Raw genomic sequence first — 25,509 nt, 5'->3', positions numbered from 1 at the left:
CCTAGTCTTTTTTTTTTTTTTTAACTTCTGAAAGTGTACATTAGGCCTGCTGTATGAAAGAACTGGCAACTCTCCAATAATTGTAGAGCTTCAGAGGCTGATACTTGGAAGCAAGATCATAAAATGCTACCACTTGACTGGGATAGTTCTGTTCCCTGTAAAACATCCAACTTTGCTTATCACAGGTTCAGTTCCTGCATAGTAGCTGTGAAAGCTTTAAGGTGCGCTAGTGTAGTGATGCTCCTAGGATTTTAGAAACTTGCCTTATACTGGCACTGAACAACTTTAGCAGTGACTGGTCACAGTGATAGAGCCTAATTTCACAGATCTCCCCTCTATTGCTGTGTCATGGCAGTGGTAAGGAAATTCAGAAACAGCTGCAACATTAATTGAATTGGCAGGTTCTGATTATAATCTTGGTTTCACTGGCACATTAACTAGCCCTAATATACAGTACTGCATCCTTTATCATGTTTATTTTTGTTCTAGTTTTGTTGTTGTTGTTGATAATACATTGCAGTATTTCACAATGTCAAGGAAAATAATCTGGAATGGACAATTGCTGTATTTTTTCTATTTGGAATGCCTGTTTTGACATCTTGCATATCTTATATGTATTTAGTTTCTCCTTTTTCACATCTGCTTACTCTATGCAAACCTCTTAGATTTGTCCTCAACTGATCATGTTTTGGAACTTTCAATAAACAGTGAAGGTCTTGATTTCTGAGCAACTAATAAATAGAAGATGTAGTCTCTTCAGTTGTCTTCTAATTATATACATCTCTGTTTACAAGTACTTGAGGCTGAAATTAAAATTGTCATTGTGACACCAGTTGTGATCTTGGAACACATGAAAGGAGCAATACTAATGCTGCAGCATATGCATCACATTTGAGGGGAGTTTGGTTTTGTTTGTAATGCTCATTCCCTATTTAGCCACAGGCCTCCTAAATGGAACTTTTATTCTGGACTCTTTCTCTTTTTTTTTTTTTTTTTTTCAGTGTGAATTCTTGGCTTAAGTCTTGAGAAGGCTTTTTAAACATATTTTTTCCAACCATCTGACAAGTATATCCCCTAATTCCTTTTAAGCAAGAGTGTAAATTTACACTGTATTTAGAGAAAGTGCTATTAGCTACCATTATGCATATGTGTCTGTAACTGATCTAACTTTATTTTGTTAATTTTTGTTTTCTTCATGATGCTATTTTCCCTTAGGCTTCTACTTCTATTTCAGTACTCAGCCTGTATATTCATTGGCACAAAGACTTGTTCTTGCAATATGAAGTACCATGCTACAGCATTAATATTTACAGAGGAAATATTGTCTTCTGACACTATACATACAAATGCTCAGTAATAATGGACAGAATACACGTTTCTTGCCTGCTGCCCCAATAATGTAACTTACTGTTTCACTTACGACCTGTTTACTGCAATACTAGGAACACAAAAGCATAATCCTGGAATCATTATAGTTGGCTTCAGTAAACCAGGTCTTCTGTCATATCAGTTACTTTAATTTTCTGAATGTAAACTCTAGAGAGCACCTAGTAATGCTGTAACTTCATAAAGGTTGTATTGGCTGCTTGCTTATTATATATTTGACATTCACTTTGTATGATCCTTCCATGGATAATGCTTGAAAAAGTCTGGCTGGTGATGGCTAAAAGTTGCAGGTCTATGCAAAGTAATTGTTTTAGATCACCCTTTCTTCAAGAGGAAGATACACGTCATTTCAAACTGTCCATGCAGAAATGATGCACAGAGGAAAGAGTCGCTGAGCTCACTTAGATAATCTGACTGCTTCACAGGCAAACCAAGTAAACAAAACAGCTCTTTCCCCAGATAACTTTTCTGGTAGAAAAACAGCTGCTTTTCCCCCCATATCTCTATATTTCTTATTAGGTAAAGCTGTAAAAAATGCTTTTAAAGATGATTCAGTCCAAAAATATTAATTTAAATTTATTTTCTAAGGGCAGCCTTATCACCTGTTTCAAACAAATTCATTTTTTGGGGGGGGAAGTAAACTGGACTTCTATAGTTTGGATATCCTTTTCTACATAGCTTACAGAAATATTGTGAACAGCCTTGACTGTAAATTTTTTAGAAGATGAGTATTGTGGGTCCTTGTCTCTCTCTGACACTTGGAACTTGTGGGGTATATGTAACACCTTAAATTATGTGCCCAATACAACTGCAAAGTATTTACCTTTTTTGTCCTGGGTTGTGTGTGTGAGCAGGCTTTTTTTTCAGAAAGTGACAAGAGATTCTTCATTGGACAGTAGGATGAAATGTACTTATAGAGGTTTTGAGTGACTTAGAATGTATGGACATAGACTATGGTCCAAGATACACTGAAGGAATCAACAACCTTTTCTGATCCGTCTAGACCCTGAGGCAGGCTTGTCTGGTTTAAACTGTCATGGGGTGTTCGCTGCTTTTTGTTACACCCTGACTGTGGTAGATGCTAATGGGTTGAGTTTCAGGTGCCCAGCAGAGCTGAGGGAATGTCTGCATGCTGGAAGAGCTGCATGGATGTTGGAAACCACAGGACAAATATGGAGTTGAGCAAAAGAACCTTGCGTCCCTGCCTTCTTTTTCTCGTGCTCCTCCTCTTGGGTGTGTGCTCACTGTGAAGTATGTGTGAGAAAGCCTGAGCTGGAAACTGGTAAGTATTGCAACCTCTAGTTTTGCCACTTGATGGGAGCATTGACTACGTGTTGGAATGGAGTTTTACTGTTCTAAGGCTAGAGTGAGCTCTTGTTCAGCCTCGTTAAACATCAGTCGTGTAAAAGATTGATAGCAATGCAAATGTATTTATAACCACTAGAGATAGTCACCTTCCACCCCAATTAGCCTTTGAATTGATTTAGTGAGAAAAACATCTATTATGGAATAAAAGTCTTAGAGATTAGTGTTGCATTATTTCACTACATTTGAAATAGCTGTAGGTAAAAGGGCCTTACAGGCATCAATAAGCTTTAATATAATAAAGTGCTTTTAGGCTATATCAGAAGCAAATTACAAGTTGAAGGTTTGTTTGCTTAGTAAAATACAACTACAGGTATGTTGGGTTATGCTGGGCCTCTGTGGCATTTACAAAATCTAGCTTATATAATTTTTCTTGTCATGCCTTTATTTTTAAAAGGAATTAGTTAATGAAAAGTTACTTGCAATAAAATAATTGATTACAAAAATGTGCTTGTTTTTGCAAGTTAACAGAAATTAATTATGTTTTGAAGCTGTCTGATTTTTTTCTGTTTTCTCTTCTTCCCAAATGCAGTTTGCTCAAAAAAGCCTGGAGTGGGAGGAGTGGTAATGGTTCTTAGTGTGGAATGGAAGTCCTAGGTATATCCTGATGACTGACTAGTACTGCTAGGAAAGGATCGAGGAAAGAAGGGAGTCTTTACCTGACATGGAGCAAATGGAAATTATTATAAAAGGCTGGTATAGCTTAATGCTTCTAATTTAAAGACCTAATTTAGGTCACATTGCATTTCTATTACTGATGAGAAATGCTGTTTCTTTGAAAGGAAAAAATTCCCTAATATTTTGTGATATTGCACTAGTTTTGCTGCTTTGCAGCTATGATGTAAATTGGCTTTCTTGCTAAGGAGTACAATGTGAACAAACAGCTTTTGAAAACAGAACTGGATCTGGAGCTGGGTGCTTCCTGATTGAGATTCCACACACACACACCCACACACCCTTTTCTAGTGTAAAATCTGTGCAACTCTTTGCTTTCTATTTATGTATTCATTTGTGTTTATATAAAGGATGAAGCTTAATGAAGTCTATGCAGTCACAGCAGGATAAACCACTCTGAGATCAGATGTGGCCCTGTGCTGTGTGTGAGAGCAAGACCTTTGAGCTGTGAGTGTTCTTATTCTCTTCATTGTTCCTCAATCCATCTTTATTTAGTATGTAGCTTATATGTTTAACTCCATTTAACCATAAAAAGTAATTCCAACATATACTTCTGGCATTTTTAGTTTTACAGAAAAATTGTAAGTTATTGTGATTTTTATGACAATAGATAAATATTTTATACAATTCAGCATGCTGGTTTTGAGGGCTGAAACTACAAAGACCACCTTCTACTCCACACAGCAGCTATTGTGACTTTTTCAAAGCTTAGTCTGAAATTTACCTAATTCATAAAAACATCTGTCCCAGATGGCAAAATATTTTTGTTGATGCCAAATAAAAACACCATCCATGGTATGAAGTTGTAACTTTGCTTTAGATATCTGTATTTGTAGTTTGCTTGCCAACATTTAATCAGTGAGTATGGGGACAAAGAAAAAAATGGTAAAATAAGAAAGAATCAAATTAGCAATGTTTGCCAAGAATTTATCTGAAATCACATCAGGGCTGAGAGGTTTGCTAAATCTCGATTGCCCTATAAAAATTGGGAAAAAAAAGTAAAGTGAATAACTCTACTTTTAGTTTCTTTTGTAACCCTGTTTTGGATATCTACAGTGCACTGCAGCACTGATACCAGATAATACAATGATATCCCACTTAGTCTTGGTGAAGCATGCTTGACAATCAATCAAAAATCAGCTGGAAGCAAAATCTCCTGAAGGCAGCCTAGACCTGATGGGATTTGTCTTTATGAGTGTGTACATAAGTGTGAGATATGCAAGCTTTAAACATAAATGGCATGCATGCAAACTACACTGGGATTCAAAACATATATTGTACATTCTGGAAAATGTTTGCTTCTGCATATCTCCAATTCCAAAGAAATAACCAGTTCGATAAAAATAGTATCCAGGGAGCTAAAATTGGCATTGATTTTTAATTTACACAGAAGTTATTACAAATATATATTAGTGTCAATTAAAGCAGTTTCATTGCTTACAACATATAGGAAATCAAATTCCATAATTATATTTGCCATGTGGATGGTAGCACTACTTCGAAAGTTCAAAGGCCACTGACAATTAGCATAGTATTTAATATTAAATTACACTAAATATTGTTCACTTTCATTGCTTGAAAATTTGACAGGGGAGTATGAATGTTAAATATAAATAATATATTCTAGCAGAAAACCTTTTTCCCTAAGGTCTGCATTTTTAGATGCTTAATTTTTTGTTCAGTTCATAGAAAATGGTTTGTGTCATGCATAGGTAACCAGACAGAGCTTATTTACCATACAGACAAGGCTTTATGCAATGTTTGTTGTAGCCTGGGAACACAGCAGTGCAGATAAGATTAATAAAAAGGCAAAGGTAATAATCTGGCACTAGTTAAACGTTTCACAGGATAGCAACAAAAAGAGTTAGTTCAATCTATAACTGCAGGGTTGTATTTATATTTGTTAGATTTTGCCTACCCAATTTTTCCCTATAGAATTTTTTTGTTCAATTTCTTCTCAAATTGTATTACATTTTTAGTGATTAAAATATGTGTGTGTGTTGTAAGTCTAACAGATGCTTTTCAAAGGAAGGAAATACTAAACTGTGGAAGGCCTTTCTGCAGGGACATAATTTTAAAGCAGGTATTCTGATAGTAGACAGTAGATTCAAAGAAGAGACACTCTTTCAATTTTCTCTGTAGATACAGTTTGAATGGTTATAGAATGGTTTCCACAGCAATTTAATGATATGAGGACAGGAACATGTCAATGTGGAACCTACCCTGATTGAGTTTTGTCTTGTGTCTTGATTGGCAATCTCAGATGTACTAAGAAGATCTGCACAGACAGCTGAATATGGGATCTATTCCCTTTATATAGCTGTGGAAAAGAGGCAGAATAGACTTGGGCCTATTGTTGGAAGGCATTGCTAATGCTTCTTTAAATGAGAGCAAACTGTCAGCTGTTCTCAGAGACGTGATGGCTCAGTCTCTCAATGTCTGTAAAACTGTTGCTTGATGCTAATGTCCTCTTTATTTGTTGTCTGGTTTCTGAGCGTTTGGAAGATGTTATAGTCTATGGTGTGTCCCACATGTTGGTGAAAGTTATTTATGTCTGGTGAAAACAGGGATATGGCTGGAAGTTATCTGGCTTAAGATCATCCTGACTAAAAAGGCAGTTTTCAGAAGATGGAAATCTACAGCAGTTCACTTAAGTGAACATGTTTACAGGCTGTACACGAGACCACAAAAAGTATCTCCCATGTACAAACCTTTCAAAGAGGGAGATGAGTCACAAAACATGAAAACCGTAAACTCCTCAGAGTTTTCCCATTCTTAACAGACTAGAATGGTATGACAGATGTGCAATATTTTTACATATGCAAGATGTTAGAACATCTTGTTTTAAACTTAAAAATGCATAGGAATTTTCCTTGTTACAGAACATAATCAGACAAGCCTTGAACTAAGGAAACAAGGCAACATACCATTGTCTGTGTTAATGTACTATGGACATAAGGAGAGTGTTAGTGACTTCTGTAAGGACAAATCTACACTTTGCAAACAGGGTTACTGTGTAAGGATCTGTGTGAAGAACACTCGTGGCAGCAAGAGAACACAGATCAAAAAATACACTTCCAGTCAAGTTAATATATTAGAAAGAAAACAAACAGTTTTGTAGCTTTTGTTTAAAGATAAATAAGAATTACTTACGGAGTAAGACATTTTTCTATTTCCTGTATAATAAAGAAGAATTATTTCTAGAAAGTGTTCAAGGGTCAGCAGTAAAATAATGCTTATAGTACCCTAAATGGAAACTTTGTTAACTCCTTGTGCATCAAAGTATGTCTTGTAATTGACTATTTGAAGTCACTGTGAAATGTTTCTTGATAAAATTTGTGGTAAAATTAGCATGCGTTAATCTTAGTGGAGACATGATTTCTACTGGGTAAGTAAATGAGTTTGAAGCAAAGGTGAAGCAAACTGTCAAGAAAAACCATGAAGTTGCAGACTGATGATGATATTATATATGAAGATCAGTGTGAGGTAACTTCAAGACTGTAGTCCAAAAACGGCAGAGATTTGTGTGTTAGAAAATCAAAAGCTATGTTGACTCTAGATGATTTTTCTAAAGCAACAGAAATAGCATTGTAAACTAGTACGTATACTGATTGCTAGACAGTACATCAATTGTCATGGCAGATAAGGGGACACAAAATAAATGACTTAAATTGCTAAAGCATATGACTTTTAATGTTCTGTCAAGTGTGTGCGCACCCTATTGCTGTTTGAAAAAACAGTAATAATGCTTTCTAAGTAGTACAGTAGTCGCTTTATAAATCATTGAAGATTTTCCTATTTCTTTTCTCTTTGACAAAATGTGTAGTCAAAAATAGATGTTGAGTCTTCAGCCTCAGAGGGAGAACAGGGTTACAGGTGATCAAACCATAACAGGAGAATGGACTTGAGAAGAGCAATACAGAGGTACTTTAAAATTTTATAAAACAAAGAAGATTGTATCAGAGAGTGGGTTTTTTTTCTTTTGTTAGGGTTTTTGTTTTTTGTTTTTGCTTAGTTTTGGTTTTTTTCATGATTGCCATATACCTTTTTAGTAGAGAAAGAAGTAAAGTTATTTTGTTCCTTAAAGCTTTGGTTGACTTGTAACACCCTTAGAATATTCTGATTTTGATGGTATTGGTTAACCAGTGTCCTCTGTGCCATATCTATTGAGAAACATGCAATTCTCTGTTGCTGTCTCTCCCCTCTTCCTTCAGTATCTATTCTTGTTTTTCTTTTATTATGCTAAAAGGCTTTTACTTATAAGCCCTGTCCCTGATCTTTCTTCAATGACCAGAGAGAGTAGCTAGTCTGAAACTGGGAGAATCTCTTAAAGCCACATGAACACCTAGTTTTTCTCATCTGAAACTGTTAAAGTGTATCTCTAAGTGAGAGAAGCAAATGTTTATCCAGTGCTTACAGTGCTAGGAAATTTGATGAACTTTATTAATATAGTTGGTCTTTACAAAGCCAAAAATAACATATAGCAATTTTAGAGCAATATTAGCACAATCCTTGTTGGTTTTCATTAGGGGAAATTTTTTTAGGACAAAAGAAGAATAAAACAGTATTTAACAGTAGGCTTGATTTTACTTACTGCCACTATAACAGTGGTTTGAATTTCTAGAAATAGTTTCACTGTTTGCACTGGAAGAGCATGGAGGAATAATACTGAGGATTTAAGACCTCCCATTGTAGCCATATTTTTGAGGAGAACTGGAAAAAATTAGTCTGCCTCTAATGCACAATTTAAAGTAAACAAATTTAGCCCCCTTAATATTTATTATTTTTTATTTTAAATAAATGTACAGAGTCTTTAGATATTTGCTGTCTTTAGATATTTGCTGTGTAGCTTTATTTTTTTATGACTGAGGCTGAAGAAACACTTGTTTCATAAGAAACATTCTAAACTATGAGAATTTAACAATAGTAAAAAAAATGAAGCTGAAATGAGATGGGGGATTTTTTCCCATATATTTTTTCTGATGCAGTCAGGATAGCTCTGTAATGCATTCCAAATATCTGTTGATACCTAGTCAACTCCTGATTTTAATCTTTTTCAGTTTATGTGACTTTCTACTGTACAAGTTCAAAACCCCTGATGAATGGCTCGCCACCTTTCAAAGATCTCTTAGAAATACCTACCAAAAAAAAGGTGAAAAACTGTTCTACGTTGTGTTTTCAAATCTGGTTTAGGTTAGGAACAGTCACTATCTGATGTACTTCAGTGTCATTAGTGCTTTGAAACTGGTTTATAATTGACAGGGGCTCACATGACATAAGCCATTATCAGGACTGCCACACTCGTCGGCATTCCCAGAAGACGCAGTGTTTAAGATCAATATAGTGATTAAACAAGGTTGAAATGAATGATGAGGATTTAGAGGATAAATTAGATGTCAAACTGAATGGAAGGATGATGCCCCCCGACCTTAGATATTTTGAGAATAATATCACCCAGAAGCAGGAGACTTTACAAGCAAATTCCCATATCAGAACTATTTCTGAATATTTTTATGTTCTATGGTAAAAAAAGTACTTCTGGAGTAAGAAGAATTCCAGTCCTATTTCATCTAATTGTAGAAATTCCATGGACTACGGTCAAACAGGGGTAACTAATCCCCAGTTGTGCATGTTTGGCTTCTAGCCCTTGTGTTTTGATTTTTCATATGCTTTTAGATCATGTGTAATCTGAAACGTATCAAACTTGATATAAAATAGGTATCAGGAGTTGTATCTGTTCAACTCTATAGACAGATGACCTTGGGAGTTACAGCTTCTTTGTATTGTTCAAGGTCACAGATAACCATCACGGAATATAAATAGAGCACAATATGGCAATGTTAGGATGTTGCATGATTAGGCAGCCATGCAGATAAACACAAGCAGTACCCTTCCCAAGTATTATCTGCTGTTGCAAGCATTGCCACCCCCATTTTATAGATAGGAAACCAAAGCTGTGAGAGATTAGATCTCTCTGTAATTCTCTGATGTAGGCAACACTTGGAGAATACACTACTTCAATCTAAAGCTTCAGCCAGCAGTTCTGCCTCCACTTAGGTTAAAGGATAATTTGTGGTTTAGTGGTACTCTTATTACACATTAACTGTTACAATGGCATATTGTAAATACACTGTAAAAATCCTTCTTTGGAAGAAGCAGTGTAATTTTTAAGTTTTTTTTTAAGAAGGTCTTATGATAGCCATGGTACTTTGGATCACTGATTATTTTATTATTTTTATATAAATATATATAAACATATATTATTTTTATATTAAATTTCTGTCAGCTTACAAGCTGGTTAGCCATTGCCATCTTTATACCTTGAATAAGGCATAGTTAGCAATGAGTTAATCCTTTTTTAGTTTTGTTTTGTTTTGTTTCTAACTGGCTCTTCCAATTTGTGGAAATGTAGAATTTGTTTCCATGGTAACTTTTAGGCTTCAAGGCTTGTGGGAAAAAGACTGGTAAGTGTATGATTTAGACTGTAGTTGCTGAGTTTTATTTTTTTTAAAATGTGGTTAAGTTGGAGCAACTTAGAGTACTGAGATTTGGAAGGTATGACTGAAATATTTTGCTAATGTCTTTGTTATTCTGAGGTACAAATAATTTCAGTGAAAATTTGACTCAGACCAGGTTTGTTTTTCGTGGTTTTAGGTTTTTTTGAATGAATGAAGTAAGCTTATTATGCAATAGTTGTATTTGTGGACTGAAATGGTATCTGCATGCTGCCATTTCAGCAGAAAGACTTTATTTTGGGAAAACTGAACTTTTTAGAGGTAAATATTGAACTTGAAAGCCTAATTAAATTAGTATTTTTTGTTAGAGGTACTTTCATATATAAGTTGTTTATTTCTTTATTACTAATTCAATTGCCAAAATTACCAGAAAACCCAAATATCCTTCTGCCATTTCACCTCAAGGTGAAAGTAGTCAAAAGAAACTCTTGAAATCTGAAAATAGTTTTGCAGCTTTGACTGACAGTCTTGTGATTACAGTGTTATCAAATCCAAATGTGATCATATTTTTGATTCAGCTTCAAACTATGGTCTGTATCTAATGTGAGCATGGTTACTATCTTCCTAAACTTGGTTTTCTTTCCTTGTAGTCATTGTTAATACAAAAAAACACTAGTGGTCTTCAGGGACATGTATGTACAGCTGGTCTTCAAGGCAGGCTTCAGTTCATCCCAGGAAACATCTTGCATCAATATTGTTTTAATGATTTTTAAAAAAAAAAAAAAAGAAACAATTTTGAGAGCTGAAATGGGTCTAGGGTCCAAAAAGTTAAGGAACCCATGGAGTATGTTAGGTCATTTTTACTGCCCTTCAATATAAGAAAATATCTCTGACCATGCAACTTGATCGGACCCAAACACAGCATCTGATCTGTCATAGTAAAATAAATGTTTGTTTTTCTTTAGCTTACTTTTCTTTAGTTGGGCTAATTTTTAACAGTTTTCTTTATCTTTCATAATAAAACACTTGCATTTAAATTCACTGTTCATGGTATGGAAAATATTTATTGTTCATAAAACTAAAGGCCTTTCTTACGATGTATAAGAAACCATAACAAAGTAAGATATTGGAAGATAAATCATTCTGCTGAGAAGGATTTGGCATTGCCTGAAGTTGATGAATCACTATTATTTAATTTTTTCTTGTCAATTTATTTGGATCCTCTCCATAGAATCTCTTTGCTTTCCCAGGTTTTTTGTGCATGTGAATATGCATTTGAATCTACAGAATGGACAGCAAATCAGTCCACTTGCTACTGGTATGTACAGGATTAGAACAACTGCTTCGATGGAATTAAGTATGCCTAATTGTATGTGTTTGAGAATGTGATGCTTTTTTTCTCAGCCTTGCCAGTTTAGAGAAAGACTAAATTGAGATACATTTTTCATATCTTTCTTTTGATCATTTATTGTGGTGTTGTCGTACTTCCTTTCCAGATTAAATATATGAACTATGTCTGTTAATAGTTCTTTCAGAGAGTACTGCCCTTGAGATTTTATTCTCCAAAATATGGTCTTTGAATATATCAAATATGTCAAGAACACCTGAACACTTAGTACTATGCAAATATTTTTAAACCTACAAACATGAACTGAACACTATTATGCAAACTAGTGGATTTTTTTTGTTGTTTTTAGTGCACATAATGCAGTTGGACCATAGCCTTTGTGTATCTCTATGGAGCTATGGAGATGTTGTTTAAAAATATATTCTTAAAATAGGATGTCTGATTTTGAATTAAAAGTCAGGACAAACTAAATTAATAACTTAATCCCTCCAAGTAGTAGCAGTAAAAGTTGTATCTTAAAGTAGGTACCAGCCTAGGTATTTTGAACACTCTAACAAACCGGGAAGCCAAGAACAGATAAGCAAAAAAGCTAACACCCATACTTCTCTATCATTTCATTATGTGCATGAGTGACTGTTAAAAGGCCTAGATGGTAGAATAATGCCATCTATTTGTCAGTTCCCTTCATCCCCTCCAAAAATTGGTCAAACAAATTTGAAAGAAGGTTGAATTCTTAAAGATAATGACATTCTTTCAAGATTCATGATAATCAATGGAAAGAGAGCAGTGGCAGGAACAGCAGGCAGAGGTCAACCATTAGCCATTCATTTGGCACCAGCCTCAGCAAGCACGCACTCCTCACTACTAGAGTTAAAACACAGGGACTGGAATGAAGGTCAGGACTGTTGGTAAAGAAAGATCAGAGAAAACTGTAGGAAACAAAGCCTCAAAAGTTTTGGTCTTTACAAGGCTACTTGATGTTTTTCAGTTTAACTTTAACCAATGTCCATTTAAAAATACTCTGCACCAAAAAAATAAGGTCACATGCAAACAGCATACCCATCTTTCCCCTCTTTACACATCCCCTCTATTCAGTCCAAGTTCTTGAGTTTTAAAGATGCAGCATTATGAAGAAGAACTTTCTTCGTGGTTTTTCATTTGCATCTTTATATAAGATATTTGCACCTACATCTACAGGAAGGAGCCATCTCTTGTTCTGTCTGCATTTCAATCTGCTTGAAGAATAATGTGGTGTAGTCTGAAGGCTCTATGCTCTATTATGTTTTAAGGTCTTCTGACATCCTACCTGATATACCGAGATGTATATCTACAAAAAAGTCTCTGCAGATAATTTTCACATTGTTAAAGAGAGAAGCTTGAATAAAGGCTGTGTCTTGGCTGGACAGAATAAACAGTAGAGTCAGTATTTAGGAATCCACAGCCAGATAGAGCCACTGTCCAGAAAAGAAACCGAACTGTATCCATGTACCTTACTGGCTTGGTGAACAGTCATGGTTTTAACCTGTTTTTGAAAGCTTAGATAAAGGGAAGTTCTTGAATATTTTATATTATGGTCACAGGTGGTGAAGAGAAATTAAGGAAGAGATTAGTTAGGGAAGTGAAATTTTATGTGCCGTAATATGAAGAGAAATGTAGTAACTCTTTCATGGGTTTTTTTTTTTTTGTACAAATCAGAAGCATCAATGAAGTTCTTTCAAGTTCTGTCTGAATTCTTTAGATTTGAGAAACAATTATTATTGTAAATATTGCTTTGCTGTCCTCTTTGCTGTTTGAGTAGCTTTTCATGGTTTGTTGCTCTTATGTATCATAAACATTGATGTTAATCACAAAGGAAGGGCAATAAAGGTAATTCACTGTAATAGCGTAGATATGAGTGTGTCAACATTTGCAGGTCTCTGAACCAGGTTTCTGAATTTTCAGGTCTCTCCTGAGCCAGTGCTATTTCTTTTCTACCCTGCTCATCTTTTTTCTCTCACCTCAGTGTAAAATTAACTTTTAAGGTGCGACTTTTCATTTTACAGTTCAAGGAAAGAAAAAAAGCAGCTAGAGGCAGTGAATGGTTAGCTATGGTTATGTAACAATAACATAACCATGAAACTCAGTTCCTTTGTGTCGTTTGCTTAATCCAGAAGCAAGAATGCACATGCAATTAGGAAAAGGAGGCCATGACAGTGATGGCTATCACCGCTATGGCTAGTTATAGAGGCTTCCAACTTAGATTCACATCAGTGAATAGTATTATTTTATGGTTATGGACAATACTGTTGGATAATGATTTTTGAGGTGGGTAGTCATATTAATTTATTGAACACTTAAGGAAAAATCAGAGGGAAACATCAGTTGTGCAGGGTTTTTTTTGTGCTGATGGTACATTTCTATTGATGGATCACATTCCTGGGAAAAGGAGGTTTCAAGATAAGTAGTGCATTCTTTCAAATTGAAAAATATGAAATGTGGTAAGAGTTTCTGGGGACCTGACTGTGAATAATCAGTACTAGGAGTTTTGCCTGCCTGTAAGACCCAGATTTGCTTCCTTGTAAGAGTCTATTGGTCCTTAGGGCCTAAAAGAAGCAAATGTTGACAGCAGTGCTTAAATCAGTGTGGTGGTTTTTACTGCAGGCATTTTTTTGCTTTGCAGAGGCATAATGGTCATGCTGCTGCATGGGGTTTTTTTCCTATCAGACATTAGATTTTCCAGGTGAATAGGACTTTAAGCACTCAACTGACATGGCATTCCTCCAAGAAATTATGTAAGCAAGTTGGAATCTTCTTTGAACTATTGCAAAATACATCCACTTCCTCAACAAAAAACTTGCTACCAGTAAACACCTTCATGCTATTGTTGCACAAACAGTAATGGATTATGCTGTCAAGTTTATGTCATGTTGGTGGCAGATGGCACAAAATAAACAACCTGCTGTTTTGATTTCTGTGTGCTTTGACTTTTTGTCCAGATGAGCAATAGGTGTAGCTTATGTTTAGTCCCCAAAGTATCTTGGACTGTGAGTGGAGAAAGCTGCACTCGTTCTGCTGAAGTGAGTATTCTGAATGCTTGTTTTCCTATCAGAATCCAGAAAACAGCTATGCTCCCAGCTTAGCAGTGATACTTGGTTCTCTGGCCACTAGACAGTACGTTTTGGTATGTGCTGTTAAAGCATTCAGTGTCATCTGTTACAAGGGGACTTATTTTGCTTAGTCTGCTCTTTCATTCTGTTCTTCTCCTTGCTTCTTCCACCAATCAGGAAAAAAAAAATTGCCTTTTATTCTTGTTCTTTCTAAAATACTACTACTAATAATCTATATTTTAAAATTTCTTTGGGTCATCCTGTTCTATTCTTTTTCTCCTTCTTCTGCTTTATTCCAAAATCAGCTCACAGGGAAATTTAATTGTACTTTTATTTAACTACAGGATAAAAAATTACTTTGCAAAAGCCAATTCCAGTTGGGGCTGATGTGTTTTCTTTTTGAAATATTGAAAGCTGAATGTTTTGTTGCTCATGATCAGGTTGGAAGTAATTTCTGTGATTTTCTTTGATCTCCAAAGACAGCAGGAGTTTATCTTTTTGAATGATACTTGACTGAAGGTTTTAAAAAAATATGAAATAAGTTTGTCTGAATATCAGGGCAAATTTTATTCTGAATGACCTACACTGGTATTACAATGCTAAGCACAACTTGTTCTGTTCTCAATGAACAGAAATATTTTATTCAAATATGTGTATGAAAACTACCATTTGTAGGATTTAAGTCATGACCATTTAACTGTTATAATCAGAATTGATTGTCCAAGTCTTTGCAACTCGGTTCCATGGTAACAGTTTGGATATTAGTGGGTTACAGAAAAATGGCCATTGCTATGGCTACACTGACTGATGCCTTGATCTTAAAATGAACTTCACATGAGAACAGGGGCTTACACATGCTGAATCACTGGCATTTTCACACCCTGTTGAAATCAGCTGGTGAAACACCCAGGCATATGCAGGAAAGACTGCTGCTCACAAATACTTTAACGTTAATCTCTCTGCACTAAGGTCATCAGAAGACTTTTTAGGAATAATTTTCTAACAAGTTTAGAAATCTAGTAAATGAGTGATGGGGTGGTGTGTGTGTGTACATAATAAGAAGTGACTGCATGCTAAACTTTGGAGGGTTTGTAAAGGCGACAGTTACTGTCTGGGATGTTGACCTATCACTTGTTCTTAACTGTCATAGGAGGTGTAGTATTTCCTGTGCTAGGATTTGACAGAGGAAATTGTATAAAATAACCATTGAAGATGGAATAGGATAAGAAATTAAGCAATCATTTAATATATATAATTAACATTTACAGGCTGATTAGGTCAATTTCTCTTTACTTAGATTAAGTGAAATCAAAATGACCACATGACATGAGGTGTGAGGGAAAAGCTGGAGCTTACCAGAGGCAAGGATTAGAAAAAACAGCTTCAGTGTGAAGTTGGCAGTAAGATTAATTTTTTGGGGTCTTATTTGGCTTAGATGACAAGCTTGCATCTGATTCCTTATATGGATATTGTCCATCTTTTAAGACAGGAGAGAGGGATCCAGCTTTTAAGAAAGTGATACTTCAAAAAGCCTGCTTAGGCAGCCTAAGAATAAAGGGAAGTAATTCCTTCAAATAAAAGCTCTGGGTAGCTGCTGCTTGTAAGAGCTTTAGCTGAAGGAGAAGGACTGGTAGAAAGTCTCTGGTAAGTGTGTGTATATATTGCATGTTTGTGACTCTGAGGTTATGATGTGCAGTTCAGTGTGGTGTTATGCAAAGGTAAATGAGCTAATCGAAGTCCTGAAAGCTGTATAGCTGCATCTATTAATGCTATTTAATCAGTAGTATTGAACCAGTTAATCTGCTTCTCAGGGTGAATGCAAGTATACTACTGCAAACTGAGATACTGTCTGTGCCTAGCAGTATTCTCTGCATTGTAGACACAGTAGGCTTGTGTGTGAGTGTATTTTTGCATGGTACACACTGGCCTGAAAAATTGAATGCCCTTGATAAGAAGAGAACCTTCTCATGAGACTGAAGGTTGAGAACTTAAATTGTATTTTTCTAATTGAAACTACTGTAGGACTAGCAAAGCAATGGGGGAACTCCTTAAGGTGCTGAGTGTAGAGTGAAGACAGAGACACTTGTAGACCCCCTTGTTGTAGACCCCTACCTCTGAACAGATGAGGAAGGAGAGGCCATGCACTTTTTTTTTACTGCCGAACTGAAGAAGGGCTCTCCCATTCCGTCACGCAAAGAGCTTGTATTCTGTTAACAGATGCTCCTAAGAGGTTATACATGTTTCTGAAAACTGAGTTTTACCTGTTTTATTGACCATTTAATTCTAATGCAAGCACCTTCCAATTTTTACTTGACTGAAATAATCTATTTGTAATTTAACTCTGCAATTTATGAGCTTGTTAACCAGATGTACTTTTCTTAAAATTTCAAATTTGGCTCAAATCAGAGTCACCATTTGAACTATATGATATTGCATATGAAATGACATTTTTAGATGTCCCCAATGCATTGGAAGCTTTTTTGTTAAATGACTTGTTAGCAGAATGTCTTGTTAACTGGCGTATAGTTGCTTGTAATACATTTAGGCTTCCTCTTGATTTATAGTTCATACCATTAATAACATGCAGAAGAAAAGAATGCAAAAAATTGTAAGTTATTTCAGAAGTAGTTGGTGAAGTGATGACAAGCTGATAACAAATTGGCACTGTTTCCCAGTTGATAAAAATGTTTCGTTAAAAGGCTGTCATTTCACCATTACCTAAAAAATAGCACTATTGTCTTCTAGGCTTCAATATTAATCTCTCTGTGTATGAACACAGCAAATTGCTTACCAGAAGTCGCAGCAGGTTGAGGCATTGACTGTAAATAAAAGGAAATATCTAAAACTTTTCAAGTAAAAAAATCCCACACTTTTTACAACACAGAGTGAGACCATGCATGGTGTTAGAATGTCTTTGGCATGTTATTTTGAAGCCAACCTTAAGTGATCTTCTCTGTTCAAGTACTAAGGTCCTGTTTATTCAGAAAGACCGAAATTTTTCTTGGTTACAGGCTTAGCTGTCCTACTTTGTCTAAGTACATCAATTCAGAGATGAAAATTCCTGCCTTTCCCTTTGCTGGGATGACATCATGCAAATATCCTGTGCTTAGATCACAGGAATGGAGAGGAAGTCTTCCGTGCCTGAAAACTTCTTATGTGGTTTGGTACTCGTCAAAGTTCTTTGCATACAGAGAACAGAGCAACCACACCACCTTTAATGACCAAAGTCTTTTGCCCAGCTGAACAGAGATTAGTGCAAGGGAAGGCAGGTTTTTTTTGGAAGACAATGAGTGTAGGTGTCGCGTAACAGGAGTTCTGCAACTTTCTTAGTGAGAACTGAGATGAGTGCCTACTCTTCTGGTTAGTCTTAGCTTTGAAAGTCTGCATTTGGGCCTAATTATTTTACTTATCCCTTCCAAAAACTAATTAATTTTTTACACAGTCAGATATACTTTGTTAACTCAAGGCTATTTCACCTTTTTGGTCTGACTGATCAAAACTGATAGAAAGTATTCAATGGAAAGCTGACTCAGACCTTTTAAAGTTGGGGAGGACTCCTTATCCTTCTCTCACAAGTTACAAACATTTAGCAGAGAGGAGGGGAGATTCTTTTTGAAGCAAGCAGAAACAATTAGTCAAGATGATTTCCAGAAGTCCTCTTGGTTTAGCGCAATGGTTTGACAACACCAAGGTCAGATACAGTAACAGTAAGTTGCCAAGTGGCTCTGCATCTACTGTGGTTGAAAATAAATGACAAATTACAGAGATTAGTAATGCAAAACCTGGTGTCCATAGTGAGTAAATATATTTCTTTTCAAGATAATTCAGGGTGTGAATATATAACATAAAACTAGCACAAGCTGAATAGAATAATCCAAAAGTTTGGTTTAGAAAAAGGAGCAGCAGGAAAGTTCAGTAAGGAATGGAAAATCAAGCATTGTTTGGTATTGTACTGTACAGCAAAAATTATATATATGCCATTCACATTTGTGAATGTAAACACTATTCAGTGCTGGAGCTTATGATAAGGATTTTTTCCCTTAAATTGTTGTCCTTTATTTTTTCAATATTTTGAACCCAGGAAAGTTTGAGTTAAATCTTGTCAGTAATTTTTTTCAAGTAACATTTTTTTTCCTATGATACTGGTTTACTGTAGGAACTTCTTTCAAATCACCAAACCCTATTTGTTATTTCTGTATTTCTTTTTACCCATATTTTAATTGTGAAAATACAGACAGATTCACAGTCTTAGTTACATTTCAATACAAAAATTGCTAAATCATTTAGGAAGAAGACAAAAAAGTCGCATAAGCAGTTGTTATTATGCATGTGTATTTTTAATATCTGATTTTCAGCATAGCCTCTAGATTACAATGCAGGTTAAATTTCCCTTGCTGATTTATAAATATAATGTAAACTCTAGGCTCAGCTAACGATACTGCAATATAAAACTGTTCTTTTGCAAAGTAAAGACCTTGCTTAGCACTGCAAAGCTCTGGGTTCATTTCAATGTGATCATTCAGGCACTATGGAGAGATTATGCTTTTACTGTATTTTTTTTCATGAATACATGAATAAAGAATAAGTTCAACAAACAAGAGTTCCCTACTGGCTATGTCAAACAAATCATTTTGTAAGATGTTCTGAATTTCAATCAATCATCCTCAGCACTCCTTGTCCTGCTGAGTTCTGTGCATTAACAAAGTCAGCATTTTGGAACTACTGTAAATGGTCTTGAGTCTTGAGCAGAATGTCCAAGATCAGGAAGTTGAAAAGGAGTGCAAAACAGGAAGCATCCTTTTTGTATTCATATATATTTTGGTTGTACCTACCTTTCCACACTTGACAAGCATTACCTGTGTTGTATTTGCATGTCCAGAACACATGTTTGTTTTGTGTGCCTTCAATTTTAATGTAATTTCCCTTAAAAAGAACTAAAAGAGTAATGCTAAAGCCACAAATATATATAAATGCATACACGCACACACACAAACACTTGAGGTTCAGAAACCGCAGAACAGAAGTGCACAAAGAATGAGGACTGTATGTAGAACAGTAGTTTTATTTTTTATCTCTGCAATTCTATGGGTCTGTAAAATAATGGTAAAATACTAGTTCATTAAAAGTGTGACAGGAAGAATAAACACATTGATAAGAAGGCCAGAATTTTACAATATTTGCATGTAGGGTGACATCACTATCAAAGTAGCATATCTAATTTGTTTATAACTTTCATAATAAGTAGTAGAAATAGGTACACAGTATGGGATATCACGATACATTGTATGCTCTATTCATGGGGCTAGGTGTCTCGTGGATGCATTGATTAAGAGTTAAAAAAGGAAGTGGCTGGAATATTTCCCAAAGGAGAGTTGGGGGGAGGGGGAAACAAAGATATATCCTGATGGAATCCATAGTCTAGCACAAGGCATTTAATTCTGGGCCTTGCCCCAACTTCATCCCTACCCTTCTTCTGAGAAGGGCAAGGTTTGTGACCTTTTACTCCCTATAACACCACTGCCCTTCCTACCTCAGGCTATCTTTTTCTTAGTGTTAGTTATTGTGTAAGAAAAAAACCAATTTATGCACCATAGTTTTGCTTAAAGTATATATCTACAAATTTTTGTAGTTATTCTTCAACAAAACATACTATATAACTACCAGGCTGTAACTGTGGAAGTTGAAAATGATGATTAGCGTATCCTGCAAAAGCTAAGCCCTTGTTATATTTTAACGTATTTTTGTTAGTAAATAACTGGTCAGCCTTAATCTCTCCAAGGATGTAGATTCCATCCCATCTTGTCTCATCTCCACCCCCACCCCTCTGACATCCCTCCAAGACATACTGATGGCAGCTTGCCCTTTAAATTTGCTAGAGACCGCTAGTTGTGCCTACAAGTATACTTTTTGCTGCTATTTACACAGTCTTTCTTCTCTCCCCATCCACTCCACCCCACCCTGGTATGTATTGCTCTTATGCCTTCTTTTTTATCACTGAGAAAGATGGAATACCCTCACAGTGCAGTTCTCAGACTGTTTTACGGGGCATAACAAAGTGATAGCTTTGCAAGACATCTCTTTCAGAAATTATAGAATCATAGAATTGTCTGGGTTGAAAAATACCTTTAAGATCGTCAAGTCCAACTGTTAACCTTGCACTGCCAAATTCACCACAAAACCATATCCCTAAGAGCCACATGTACACATCTTTTAAACACCTCCAGGGGTGGTGACTCAACCACTTCCCTGGGCAGCCTGTTGAGAACCCTTGCAGCGAGGAAATTTTTCCTAACACCCAGCCTAAACCTCCCGTGGCACAACTCGAGCCTGTTTCCACTTGTCCTATCACTTGGGAAAAGAGACTGACACCCACCTCACTACAACCTCCTTTCAGGTAGTTGTAGAGAACAATAAGGTCTCTCCTGCACCTCCTTTTCCCCAGGCTAAACGATCCCAGATCACTCAGCTGCTCCTCATAAGACTTGTGCTCCAGACCCTTCACCAGCTTTGCTGCCCTTCTTTGGGCACACTCCAGCACCTCAATGTCCTTCTTGTTGTGAGGGGCCCAAAACTGAACACAGTATTTGAGGTGTGACCTCACCAGTGCTGAGTACAAAGGAGCACGATCACCTCCCTGCTCCTGCTGGCCACAGTGTTTCTTATAGAAGCCAGGATGCTGTTGGCCTTCTTGGCCACCTGGGCACACTGCTGGCTCATAGTCATGCAGCTGTCGACAAGCACCCCCAGGTCCTTTTCTGCCAGGCAGCTCTCCAGCCACTCTCCCCCAAGCCTGTAGCATTGCTTGGGGTTGGTGTGACCCAAGGGCAGGACCCAGCACTTAGCCTTGTTGAAGCTCATGCAATTGGCTTCACCCCATCAATCCAGCCTGCCCAGATCCCTCTGCAGAGCCTTCCTACTCTCAAGCAGATCAACACTGCTGCCCAATTTGGTGTTGTTGTTTTCTATCTGTCTGGTCACTTCTATGCTCTCTTTTCAGTTCAGCACATCTCACAGGCCAGCAGGGTCTTCTATGGGTCTATGCAGGACAGAGGGAATCCTCTGTGTGCATGCTGCATGCAGGTGTGCATAGTCTTCCTACCCTCAAGCAGATCAACACTCCTGCCCAATTTGGTGTCATCTGCAAACTTACTGAGGGTGCACTTGACCCCCTCATCCAGATCATTGATAAAGATATTAAACAGAACTGGCCCCAGTACTGAGCTGTGGAACTCAGTCACCACTTGTGACTGGCCACCAACTACATTTAACCCCATTCACCACCACTCTCTGGGTTTGGCCATCCAGCCAGTTTTTTACCCAGTGAAGAGTACACCCATCCAAGCCATGAGCAGCCAGTTTCTCCAGGAGAATGCTGTGGGAAAAAATACAAAAGGCTTTACTAAAATCCGGTTAGACAACAGGCACAGACTTTCCCTCATCCACTAGGCAGGTCACCTTCTCATAGAAGGAGATCAGATTAGACAAGCAGGACCTGCTGTTCATGAAGCCATGCTGGCTGGGCCTGATCACCTGCTTGTCCGGTACATGCTGCGTGATGGCCCTCAGGGTGATCTGTTCCATAACCTTCCCTGGCACTGAGGTCAGACTGACAGGCCTGTAATTCCCCCGATCCTCCTCTGGCCATTCTTGTAGATAGGCGTCACATTTGCTAACCCCCAGTCAACTGGGGCCTCCCCACTTAGGCAGGACTGCTGATAAAGGAGGGAGAGTGGCTTGGTGAGCACTTCCACCTTCTCCCTCAATACCCTTTTAGTGCGAGAGGTCAGCTAAACTGGATGGTGAAATTGTTGACTTGATTTATAGGCTATTAAACTGTTGTGCACAAATGCCAAATGTGGAAGGCCACTTGAAAACTGTTTTGCCTTTATAAATACCAACTTAAGGTGTACTGCCTCCACTCGTCTTTATATTTAAGTACTAAACTGTTCAGTGAGTGGGAGGGTGGCCTTAAGATCCAGGCCTAAAGTTTTGGTTGTTATGTGTAAATGCTGCCAGTTTTTAAAGTTGCTTTGTTTCGTCTTAGGCTCTTTGAAAAATGTAGTTTTTTGCATGAAGGTGATCTGGCAGCTAAAGCATGTAAATCCAATGTTTTAGATGTAAATTTCTGAACCCAGATTGAAGTATTTGGGAAAAGGTATCTACGGATGATACAGTCACGTTGTCTGAATAATGAGTAGTGTGCATGTCCTCCTGACAGGTGTTCTTATTTTGTCTTGCTTATGTTGCAGGGTTAAGGTTTTGGTAGCTAGTTGGCTGAGAGCAATACAGAATTGGCAATGTAAAACAAACAGACCTTTTATTGTTAAGTTGACTAATTTCATCTTGTCAAAATTGTCAAATCCCCTTCAAAGTGACTGCCACCACCTCATTGCTCTGGCACTCTGTTCCATGTACAGCCACTGTTCATGTAAATGAGGTAGATGGGGCTCTTTTCCCCTCCCCAATTTAAGTCCAAAAGGACTACTTTTGCTTAATTAGTGATCTGACCAATTCTATAGGTTTGCCTCATTTCATGTTCTCATGAAGTTTGTCCCTTCTTTTCCCCTTAATTTTAGAAGCCAACTTGTCCCTTCAAATCCTTTAATAATTTTGGGAGCTGTTTGCAATCCTGTTTTCATTCTTTTTGTAATATATTGAGCAAAGTAGGTAAAGTATATCTAGAGCAGTCTTGTTGATGGCAGAACACAGCAACCATATTTGCATTTTTTTCAAAGTCTATCCTTCCTTTGGTAATTTCTTAGTCTTGTTCACTGATAAACTTTTCTGTGTTCAAGTATAATTCCGAGAAAACACTTCTTTCCTCTTAGGGTTTAAGATGATTTGTACTAGTAGGTAGTAAACTTGGATTTTACAGGAGTCTGCATGCATGCTTGTTGGATGCACTGTGATTAACCTCACTAGAAACAGTTTCTTCTCATTTTAACATGTCTTGTAGTACTCCACAGTTCTGGAGGAAGAGATAGTAGACTTACAGCTTACCTTTTTTGATTTAATTTGTTTTTCATCTTCCCTGCAAACTGTCTACAAACAACGACATTTTAACACTAGTCATTCCTTTTTACATCATTAGCTAGTCACATAAATCCTTGAAGAGGTTGGCCCTTCTCTTTCTAAAAACTTTATCTGCCCCAGAACATTTGTTCAGAGAGTTTCCTCACATGCTTTGAGACTAGAACATCTTCTTAGTGCATAGAAAGCTGATTAGTACTGCTTGTGGTTTTTCTGTCTAATGATGTCTCAGTACCTTAGATAAGAAGCAACTGCATTGTGCTGTGCAGAGAGCTGCTGTATTAAAAAGCTCACAGTCTTGTGGGTATGACATTGAACAGAGTGAGAGAATTATTATATGGAGGAGGAAGGAACTAAGAAAAGGGTGATTAAGTGACTTAGAGAAAGAAATCTGTAATAAAATTGTTTTAACTGGAGAAAATCCTTCCTGAATATGGTAAACTTAAAGGCTAGAATGTGCTTCAAACTGTTTTCCCTTCAAAAATGTAGCCAAACATTTGTTGGCTATGGGCTGCCCTTTTAACCATTTGGTAGAACAGTTGCTTCTGGATAATGCCCTTGTGATACAGGTGAATTGGTTTTTGCAAGGTGCCCAGGGTATACTGCATTAATCTGCCAGCGTGGGGAGTTAGATAGACGTGCCTTTGTGCACTGATCATTTTCCAACTCATCTTCAGGTTCAATGAATTACATATTTGTTTGTTTTGGTGGTTTGAGAAATCCTTCTATTTCTTTTTCATGTCTGAAATGGTTCATATTAAGGCTTTCATAATACCCTTCAGTTTCTGTGTTAAATTGATGTTTAAATTGGAATGAAAGTAGGAACCTTGGCAGTTTAGATAATTCACTTCATCTGGTGGCCAGCTATGTTAACAATCACATCATATGCCAGCACTTACACTAGATGAAAGGAGTCCCTGGGGCACTAGAACTGCATTTTAGAAGCAGAGTGAAAATACAGTTATGGTCTTTGTTTCATCGTTCTATTCTGTAAAATGGTAAATTATTTTAACTGGAATTTTAAAGTGTTAAAAGAATAATTTAAAGGTTATGTTGAGGGCTGTTTTGGGTGGATTAGCCTTGGAAGCTCAATGACAATTGATCAGTATTCTGGACAGGAAGTGTTCAGCACAATGTCAGCAAATTATGTCTTTTTATTCCAATGTATTGAGCACTTGGAGGAAATGGTATATTGTTAGCATATGAATAACATCAAAGCCCCACATTTCAAGATGTATTTTAGTCTTCTGAAATAAAATGCATGGCCTCCCCTTCATGTATTTAAGTACCTCCCCTTGTAATATAGTGCATGCTTGAACCCAAAAGCTTTTTCTGGCGTAGCATGGGCAAACTGAATTTCAGAATTAAATTGCTGGTGCATGACTGCACATTCCATCACTTAGCAAAAACATTTGCAATAGCAAATTGGCTTCCTGCTTGAAGAATAAAGTATATTTGATTAAAAATGAGATTCTTGTAGGAAAAGTTGGGGGTTTTTTAGGAGCTATTCTCACAGAATTCATTTATGTCATCTGTATTTCTGTGATAATAGTAGCGACTATAACCACCCTGCATGAAAAACATGAGTTCAAACAGTCCTTTATATCTGAGGTTATTCTTATTTGGCCTTCATTGTCGTCTCTAGTGATTACATTTCTAAAATTAAGCCAAATTAGAAAACCAAAAGTAAATAAATCTCAGTGATTTACTGAACTACTGTCCTTCTTAAGGAATATGCTTTTCCTTCTTCTCCCCTAACAAAGACAAGCAAGGAGTCTTTTACTTTTTTTTTTTAAAGAGCTGGGATAGTGCTGTTGGTTTCTCTGCTTTTTAATATCAGTTATTATAAATTTCCTTTAACTTTAATTAGCCTTTTTAAAAGTGATGTATTTCACAAGTACCTTTGCATTCAAATATATTGTTAAAAATTAAAAAGCCATTGTTCCTGAAAAGCTATACTATTACTGTTGTAGCGTTTCCAGCACTAGAGGCTCTGTACTAGGTTCTGCTTTGCTGCCCTTGCTAAGCAACAGTCTGATCCACCAAAGCACTTAAGCACATGTTTCACTATGGGTCCATGAATAATACTATTGAAGTCAAGGAGACTAGGAATGCTTAAGTGCTTTGCTGGACAGGGGACAACAGGTGCCCTTCACTTCAAATG

General features: G+C 36.7%; 1 long non-coding RNA gene across 1 annotated transcript; it reads left to right on the top strand.

The window, feature by feature from the left end:
• The first annotated feature begins 3,230 nt into the window (after positions 1-3,230).
• On the top strand, positions 3,231-14,231 carry LOC135310581 (uncharacterized). Its single transcript, XR_010370670.1, has 3 exons — positions 3,231-3,873; positions 7,253-7,350; positions 11,132-14,231. It is a non-coding gene; the product is annotated as an uncharacterized LOC135310581 (long non-coding RNA).
• Positions 14,232-25,509: the final 11,278 nt, after the last annotated feature.

The sequence above is a fragment of the Phalacrocorax carbo genome, chromosome Z (genome assembly GCF_963921805.1).
Source record: "Phalacrocorax carbo chromosome Z, bPhaCar2.1, whole genome shotgun sequence".
Lineage (NCBI taxonomy): Eukaryota > Metazoa > Chordata > Aves > Suliformes > Phalacrocoracidae > Phalacrocorax > Phalacrocorax carbo.
The sequence above is the reverse complement of the archived record's forward strand: the minus strand, read 5'-3'. Positions and strand labels throughout refer to the sequence as shown.